The 7,765-nt window shown below is 45.9% G+C and overlaps 1 long non-coding RNA gene across 1 annotated transcript; it reads right to left on the reverse strand.

Moving 5' to 3' along the window:
• Positions 1-4,314: 4,314 nt before the first annotated feature.
• On the reverse strand, positions 4,315-6,018 carry LOC121082245. The gene is made up of 2 exons (XR_005825948.1): positions 5,902-6,018; positions 4,315-5,177 (listed from the first exon to the last, which is right to left on the reverse strand). It is a non-coding gene; the product is annotated as an uncharacterized LOC121082245 (long non-coding RNA).
• Positions 6,019-7,765: the final 1,747 nt, after the last annotated feature.

A 7,765-nucleotide genomic window follows, 5' to 3' on the forward strand; every position in this document is an offset into this window, starting at 1 on the left:
CACCGAGGTCAAGTCTCGCGGACATGATTAAACATGTTGTGAGCGAGGAGCACCTGGCCCCAATCCAAGTGGCTGTTCGTGCACTGGCTAGCGATATGACATGCCTCAAATGTGGCCAACCAGGCCATGTGATGACCAATTGCCCCCCAGTCGGGAGACCCGCCAGCGGCGCTCCCCCCGCAAAACCGATCTAAAGGACCGTGTTGGGCCTGCGGAAAGAGAGGGCACTTCGCTAAGGAATGCAGGCTTAAAAAGCAGGGAAACGGGAAAGGGAGGGGGCCCCCGGGCCGCACACAGCCCTCTCCCACTTGGGATGTCAGGCGGCCCCATTACACCAACCCCAGACAAGGGGGGGCCACTCCTGAACCCGTTGCCCCCGAGGGAAGCAACCAACTTTATGGCCCAGCCAACGATCCCACAAACCTGGCCTCCATCCCAGGGACAGCAGGGACCACCCCTTGGGGGCGAGACCCCTGGGTGGCTCTGGCAATAAGGTGTGACAACCCGCCAGTGGTGTGGGGGATCTGTTCCCTCCATAATACCTCGAATGACACCACCATTAGCATCGCCTTTTTAATTGACACCGGAGCAGATGTTAAATTTATCCCTGAAACGAACTAGCCCCCACGTTGGAAATTGGAAGACGCCCCCATGGTAGGTGGAGTCGGGGGATTAACCCGAGCTCGGAAGAGTGCTCACTGGTAGCAATCACGCTTCACACAGAAAAGGGACCGGAGAAGACCATTACCCTCTTCCCATACGTCATGTCAGGAGTCACAGCCCTGTTGGGAAGGGACGCCCTAGCCTTATTAAAAGCCAGGGTGACAAATTTACAGTAAGGGCCACTGCCATACACCCACTCCCACCGATCAGACTGACATGGAAATCATCCGACCCAGTCTGGGTCGAGCAGTGGCCCTTGCCAAAGCCTCGAATGGATGCCCTTCTCGAGTTAGCTGACCGCGAACTACAACGAGGTCATATAGAGCCTTCCACTAGCCCATGGAACACCCCAGTCTTTGTAATACCCAAACGAGCAGGCGAGGGGTTTTGTCTCCTCCATGACCTGTGTGAGGTAAACAAAAAAATCCAGCCAATGGGTCCTGTTCAAACATTGTTGCCCATGAACTCCATGATACCGGAAGGACAACCTTGTGCTGTCCTTGATATTAAAGACTGTTTTTTCTCGATACCTCTGCATGAGGAGGACAAGGAGCGGTTTGCTTTTTCCGTTGTATTTCCGATCTCAGTCCAACAGCTGGAAGCGACAGCTGTTGTGTTGGCGTGCGGACTGTTCCTGACATACATCTCAACATAGTAACTGATTCAATGTTTGTGGCCAAGCTTTGCTTAGCCACGTCAGGGCCCCGCGTGTCAACATCCGCAATAGCTCTGGTGCTAGAAGAAGCGCTTTTTTTCCCGAAAGGGCACTATATCGATTATCCATGTCAACAGCCATAACCCAATCAAAGGGTTCTTCCAATTCGGCAACGACAAAGCAGATGCCGCTGTAAAAGGGTTGTGGACACTAAGAGATGCCCGCCAATTACATGAGTCCCTCCACATCGGAGCTAAACCTCTAGCAAAGAGATGTGGGATTTCGGCCACTGACGCGAAACATATAGTAGCTACATGCCCCCACTGTCAAAAAGCACCATTGTGGTCTTTACGTGCGGAAAGCAGACTCCACAATCTGTAAGATTGTAAAGTAGGTATGTTTATTCAGTGCTGGGCAGCACGGGGGGGTAGTCCCGCCAAAGCCTGACACGAAAACTTGCTCTGTTTTTATAAGGCATCTCATTACATATTCATAATGTGTTGTAATGTGCCTATACATATGCAGTACCTATCCCCGCTTCATATTAAAATTAGTTCTGCGAGCCATTTCCATATCTCTCTCCCAACTGAGTTTGCGCAGTGTCCCCTGGTGGTGGTCGTCAGGGGTCCTGAGGATGAAGGCAGGCGAGTCTTCCTCGTGACCTCCCACATCTGGCGCAGGCTCAGTAACATCCTGGGTTTTGTCCAAACCGCAGAACCGGCTTTGGCTTGTTCTTGCAAGGTTGTAATTGTTCTTTTGACTTATATGGTCATAAGGTTCTTTACTCCTGTATACCTTATCACAACACCCAAGCAAACCATGTAAGTTCTGGCAAACAGCTAAGCAGACTATCATAATTGTTAAACTTTACCCTATCTCTTAACACCCCCCCCCCCCCCTTCTCTCAGTCCCCCCTTTTCAAAGAGATTAGTAAATTCTTTTACTCAGACTCGAAGTATCGATTAGATTCTAATTTTTGTCACAGTTGATTTCTCTTCCATTCACTATAGGAATTTCCAGTTCCCTTAAGCCACCAAAATTCACAACGGATAGCTATACCAATAATTAAAAGTAGAAAGACAATTACAATGATCATTACAAATAATTGTTTTAACCATGTTAGATTGGGCAACCAGGATGTCAATTTCTCCCATAATTCAGAAAAGCCCCAAGAAGTGTTATCTTGTGTCACTTTATGTAGACTATTTACTTGTTTCCTAATTTCTTGGAGGTCCTCGGTGATTCGCCCGCTCTGATCTGCATACATGCAACAATCTACATTGATCACAGTGCATACCCCCCCTTGGGAGGCTAATAGCAAATCTAAAGCCATACGATTCTGTGACACTATTTTCGATAAGTCAGTAACTTCCTCCTGGAGTGCCAGGAGGGCATCAACTGTCCTATTTTCCACTGTTTCTATTATAGCTGAGATGTTTATTATTGCCTTTTCCAACTCACTAACCTCTAAAAACGGAATGAACCATCGCGCAAAACTGTGGAAACTCGTTGGTCTGTTTATGAGGGGGTTATTTACCATGTTCCATTTTTTTCTTATGGGGGGTTGTGTTAACTCGTCAATGATAGTAATATTGGGGACCAGACCTCCCAGAGTGCATGCTCCTCACCATCCTATGGAGCCATTGTGCCGCACAACCAATACCACCCTGTCCCTTGTGGGGTCGGGAGACCGGTATAGTTCAATTTCAAAAATCCCAAATCTCTACCTGTCATATTTAATGTATGACTTCTGTTACAATTTGGGTGTTCTCCCACAAACAGTCCTTTTCCTGAACTTACCAGGCAGTTATCCCCCAGTGTGCTGGTCTCTTCGACAGTGATTTTTAATTCTCGTCCCCACTTAACCTGAGGGTCTGTGCTCCAGATTGTATTTCCCCAAAAGGAGCCGTCTTGGCGGTTCGTCAGGGAAACTGGCAGTGGGATGCCTATTAACGGTATCTCATAACCAGAATGTCTTGGTATTTGGGTACAGATCCAACAATCTGTTTTATTTAAAATTTTGGTGATGTTTTGAATCGCCTGTACATACCAGTTCTCTCGCCAGGCCGCTGTGTCTCTCACCTGTGAAATTATCAGAATCATATTCAATTTAACCCATATCCTATCTTTTTAGCTTGAGCTTTAACGGCCCTTGAATTTCTGATGTCCAAAGCTTTTGTGGCAACTTCTTCACACGGATATGATGAATCCAGGCATTCTGTTCTTTAATTTTGACTGCTGTGAAGGAGGTGAGGAGTACTTGGTATGGTCCTTCCCACTGTGGTTTCAAGGTTTTTTCTGCAAGAGACTTTACATATACATAATCTCCAGGTTGGATATCATGTACAGGCCCATCCAGACCCCTTCCTCGGGTCCCAATTACATGTTTTCCAATTTTATTGAGCTGCTTGCTCAATGCCACCATATAGGAAGTCATAATTTCATCCCCAATTTGCATTGATGTCCCCTTTTGTATTCCATAGGGGCGTCCATACAGAATTTCAAAAGGGCTCAGCCCTTCCCTCGCCCTCGGTCTTGTCCGTATACGCAAAAGGACTAAAGGGAGAGACTGAGGCCATGGCAAGTTTGCTTCTTGTCCCAGTTTTATAATTTGCTGTTTGATTAAGTGGTTCATTTTCTCCAATTGGCCACTCGACTGAGGGCGATATGGGGTGTGAAGTTGCCAATCTATACCTAAATGGTGGCTGGTTTGTTGCACTATTTTTGAAACAAAGTGTGGTCCTCTGTCAGAGGATATGGTTGCTGGAACCCCAAAACGCGGTATTATTTCTTGTATTAGTATTTTAGTTACCTCCCGAGCCTTGGCAGTTCTGGTTGGGAACGCTTCTGGCCAACCTGAAAAGGTCTCAGTTAATACCAGTAAATATCGGTACCCCCCCTTTTCTTGGAAGTTCTGTGAAATCAGCCTGCCATTGTTGTCCAGGCCCATTACCTTTTCCAATCTGGCCCATTTCTAATTTGGGAGTATTCTTTGGATTAGTCTGGAGGCAAAGGTCACACTGTTGAGTCACCTGTCTCACTGTGGTATATAAGTTTCTAGCTACAATATCTTTTATCAGATGTTTATACAGAGCCTCCATTCCCCAATGTCTCTTCCTATGATCTTCCCGTATTAAGTGCCACAGTAAATATGAGGGGACAATTAACTTTCCCTGGGGGGTATAAGCCCATCCCTCTTCATTATATGATCCTTCTAAGTCTGAAATAAGTTTCTGATCTTCCCTAGTGTATTTTGGTTTATCTTGTAGGGAAATATGTCTATCGGGGATTAAAGCCCCTGCTACTTTTATTTTGGTTTTGGCCACTTGTTTTGCCTCTCTGTCCGCCAGTTCATTCCCTTTTTCCAAATCTGAGCTCACTTTCTGGTGTGCCCTAATATGCATAATTGCCACTTTCTCAGGGAGTTGGACAGCTTCTAGCAACTTCAGAATTTCTTCTGCATGTTTGATATTTTTCCCTTGGGAGTTCAATAAACCTCTTTCTTTCCAAATTGCTCCATGTGCGTGTACAACTCCAAAGGCATATTTTGAGTCTGTGTAAATGTTTACAGTTTTGCTCTGAGCCAACTCCAGGGCTCGAGTTAGGGCAATTATTTCTGCCTTTTGTGTGGAGGTGTTCATGGGCAAAGGTCCTGACTCTATTACCTCTTGACTGGTGGTGATGGCGTATCCTGCGTGTCGATTGCCATTCAGGACATAGCTGCTCCCGTCTGTGAACCAGTTTTCTCCGTTTTCTATGGGGCTATCCTTTAAGTCTGGGCGACTTGCGTATGTCGCTTCAATAGTTTCCAAGCAGTCATGATGCACTGGTTCTCCTGTGTTTCCACTGAGAAAAGAATCTGGGTTGACAATGTTAGTAACCACGATTTTTACATCATCCTGTTCCACTATTACAGCTTGATATTGTATGAATCTTTGTGGAGATAGCCAGTGTCCACCCTTTGCTTCCAATACTGCCGACACTGCATGGGACACAAAAACAGTCATTTTCTGGCCCAGGGTGAATTTTCGGGCTTCCTGTATATTTAGTATCACAGCCGCAACTGCCCTTAGGCATCCAGGCCAGCCCTTTGCAGTTGCGTCTAACTGTTTAGAGAGGTAGCCAACTGCCCGACGATACGGACCTAGCTCCTGTGCCAATATTCCTAGGGCAATGCCCTGTTTCTCGTGAGAGAAAAGGAGGAACGGCTTACCCACATCCGGGAGTCCTAAAGCCGGGGCTGACATCAGAGCCTTCTTTAGTTGTTCAAAAGCTTGTTCAGCCTCTTTATTCCATTCGAGGTGTTTCTGCTCAGTCTCTGTCAGCGCATATAATGGTTTAACAAGCAGTCCATAATTGTAGATCCACAATCGACACCACCCTGTCATTCCCAGAAAGGTTCGCAATTCCTTTACCGTCTGGGGTTTTTTAGTTTGGCATATCACCTCTTTGCGGGCCTGCCCCAAAGTTCTCTGTCCCACACTGATCTCATAGCCCAAATAATTCACTTTACGCTGCATTACCTGGGCCGTCTTCTTGGACACCCTGTATCCTTGAAGCCCTAAGAAATTCAACAGACTCACCGTCCACACCATACAATCTTCCTCTGTGTTGGTAGCGATCAGGATGTCATCCACATACTGTAACAATTTTCCTTTCTCGGACGGGGCTTCCCAGGATTCCAGGTCTCTCACAAGTTGATTGCCGAAGATGGTAGGACTATTCTTGAATCCTTGCGGCAACACCGTCCAAGTGAGCTGGGTCCTTCGACCACTTTTAGGATTTTCCCACTCAAATGCAAACAACTTTTGGCTGGCTTCGGGGAGAGGGAGGCAAAAGAAAGCATCCTTTAAATCTAGAACAGTAAACCAGATTAATTCAGGTGCCAATGCAGTCAGTAGGGTATACGGGTTTGCCACGACTGGGTAGAGATCCTCAGTAATCCTGTTCACTGCGCGCAAGTCTTGAACCACCCTATATGACCCATCGGACTTCCGAATAGGTAATATAGGAGTATTGAATTCAGACTCACATTCCTTTAATAGTCCTAGCTGCAAAAATTTTTCTATCACTGGCCGGATTCCCTCCCTGTCCTCTTTCTTTAGAGGATATTGTTTAATCCTTACCGGTCGTTGACCTTCCTTTATCTTAACTTCAACAGGTGGAGCATTTTTCGCTCTTCCAGGCACATCAGTAGCCCAGACTCCTGGATACACTTGGTTCAGAATTTCCTCATCGATTTTCCCTTCTGAGGGGAGACTAGTTAGAACTAGACTTAATGCCTGTGTATATTGTCGATCCTTTACCTCCAGAGTAATTTCCCCTTTTTCAAACGTGATCTTTGCTCCTAATTGTTCCAACAAATCTCTCCCCAAAAGTGCCTTTGGGGAGTTGGGCATGTATAAGAACTTGTGGATACCCCATTGTTTTCCCAATTTATACTTTAAAGGTTCGCAAAAATATGCCTTTTCACTTTGACCAGTTGCTCCCTGTGCTACAACGTAATCATCTCCTAAAGGTATTAAGGCTTGATTCAAAACCGAATATGTCGCTCCTGTATCTATCAAAAACTCCACTTGTTGCTGCTTTTCCCCTAGCTTAATTATAACCAGTGGATCCACTAGGGTAGATTCCCCAGGTTCCCGTCAGTCTTCTATTACATTGTCTATCTTAACGTTCGCCGAGGTTTTCCGACCCCCTTCCCTGTTTCTAGGACATTCCCTTTTCCAATGACCAAAGCCCCTGCATATAGTGCACTGATCCCTTTCCAATCGAGACGAATCTCGCCTACCACCTCTCCGTTCCCCTTTTTCTGGAATGGCAGCTATCCATTTCTTTTGTCCCCGCCGATATTCTTCTTCTCTATTACTAAACACCCTCCACGCTTCATCCAACAATATTTCCAAATTTCTACCTTCTGTAGAACGCAGCTTTTGAAGTTTTTGCCTTATGTCCCCTGCAGATTGACCCAGGAATAAAGAAACTAATTGCTGGATCCCTACCTCAGACCCAGGGTCCAGCGGCGTGTTACGGCGCATCACATCCCTCAGCCGATCCAGGAACTCAGACGGGGACTCAGAAGGAGTTTGCTTAACTGCATATAAAGCTGACCAGTTTATAGTTTTGGGAATTGCTCTCTCCATTCCCTTTGAAACCCATTCCTGATATTCCTGTAATCTTTGCATATGTGCCGATCTATTAGCATCCCACTTTGGGTCTTGGAGGGGGAAATGTTCCTTAACATCCCCTCCTGTAATTTTATAATGGTCTTCGGCCAAATTTCCTGCTGTTTTCAAAACTAGCTGTTTTTTTTAGTTTCAGTCAAATATTCCAATAATAATTGTATATCATTCCAATCGGGATTGTGTTGTTTTACGATAAATTAGAAATGCCTGGCTACACTTATCGGGTCACTTCTATAATCCTTTGCAATCTTTCTCCACTCTC

Source organism: Falco naumanni, unplaced genomic scaffold, assembly GCF_017639655.2.
Source record: "Falco naumanni isolate bFalNau1 unplaced genomic scaffold, bFalNau1.pat scaffold_46_arrow_pat_ctg1, whole genome shotgun sequence".
NCBI lineage: Eukaryota > Metazoa > Chordata > Aves > Falconiformes > Falconidae > Falco > Falco naumanni.